The following is a 1496-nucleotide window of genomic DNA, read 5'->3' as shown; positions in this document are numbered from 1 at the left end:
CTCACATCTCTCAGACCCCAAAACACCAGTGTGTCATCCACTTTTTCTCAAACCATCTAGCAATGACCAAGCGAATAATGAATAGAACTTCAACTTTATTCATTTTGAAACACCAGCTCTTAAGAACTTTGTCACCTGAAGAGGAAGCATTACTTTACTGAGGAATTGCCACCATGAGAAAAAGTATCTGAAATGATAATAACGTCACACCTTGCTAAGAAATAAATCCTCTCTGTTTATTATAACAAAGACAATGGCGTACCAATGCATTATTGGAAACAATTATCTCTACACTTAGCTCCCCAGAAGTTGCTGTCTCAGCCAATATTACTTAAAGACAGTGATGTTTTTCATTTTGTTTTCGTCCTGTGAAGTGTATTTTAAAAGTGAACGGGAGACCCTCTTTGAAAAATCGATTACATATTTCCATTTTAATGCAAACACTTAGTGTCCAACACTCGGCCTCACCATCTCATTAGCACTGGTGCACAGCACCACTGCAGACATTTATTTCAAAATCTTTTCTTTCCCCAGGCAGAGAAGGCAAATTGAGCAAATAGTTGCCCTGGCAGATAGTTGACCAAATGAAAAAAAATCGTGAAGACGGGTGGGGGACAAACTTTCAGAAGCAATGGGAAAGTATAAGGTAGCTTTAAATCCATCGTCTCTGGGGAGCTGTTAAGATGTTTATTTGTATTTTTAGGGGATCTTTCAAGCTGTGCTTTTCAAATATTACACCACCAAAACAATAATAGTAAATAAATAAAATGGATTTTATGATGGTCAGTTTAGGTCCCAAGTGATCAGATACATGCCTCTTTTCTTTATGTTGAGAAGTTACCTCCCTGAGGTTACTAGAAAAGGCCATTTGGAAATCCTTCAGATCTGAGAGGAAAGTGTTTGAAGCGCAATGCTAGGTTTAAATCCATTCCCCCGTAGTGAGCTGGTGTCCTGTTTCCAAAGCCAGGGAAGGCAGCCTGTATCTTCCTGTGAAACAGCCTGTCTGGGCTACACACCCTGCACGCCAGGTAGGATTGAGGCAATTTAGGCTGAGTGCAAAGTGCTCCATTTCAGGCTGAAATCACGCCAAGGTGTCCTTACAAAAGCCACATTCAGCACCTCCAATTCCACATTCCATTCAGCGCTTTGTCTGCCATTATTACCCAGGATTCCAAAAGCACTTGGCTGCATTAAATAAGAGTCAGGAAGGACAACAATAGCAAGGAACTGCTGGAGGACTCAAAGCTGGAATCACCAGGGGCGCCTGGGTGGCTCGGTCGGTTAAGCGGCCGACTTCGGCTCAGGTCATGATCTCGCAGTCCGTGAGTTCGAGCCCCGCGTCGGGTTCTGTGCTGACAGCTCAGAGCCTGGAGCCTGTTTCAGATTCTGTGTCTCCCTCTCTCTGACCCTCCCCCGTTCGTGCTCTGTCTCTCTCTGTCTCAAAAATAAATAAACGTTAAAAAAAAATTTAAAAAAAAAAAAAAAAAAAAAAAGCT

The sequence above is a fragment of the Panthera onca genome, chromosome D3, assembly GCF_046562875.1.
Source record: "Panthera onca isolate mPanOnc1 chromosome D3, mPanOnc1 haplotype 2, whole genome shotgun sequence".
NCBI classification, from domain to species: domain Eukaryota; kingdom Metazoa; phylum Chordata; class Mammalia; order Carnivora; family Felidae; genus Panthera; species Panthera onca.
The sequence above is the reverse complement of the archived record's forward strand: the minus strand, read 5'-3'. Positions refer to the sequence as shown.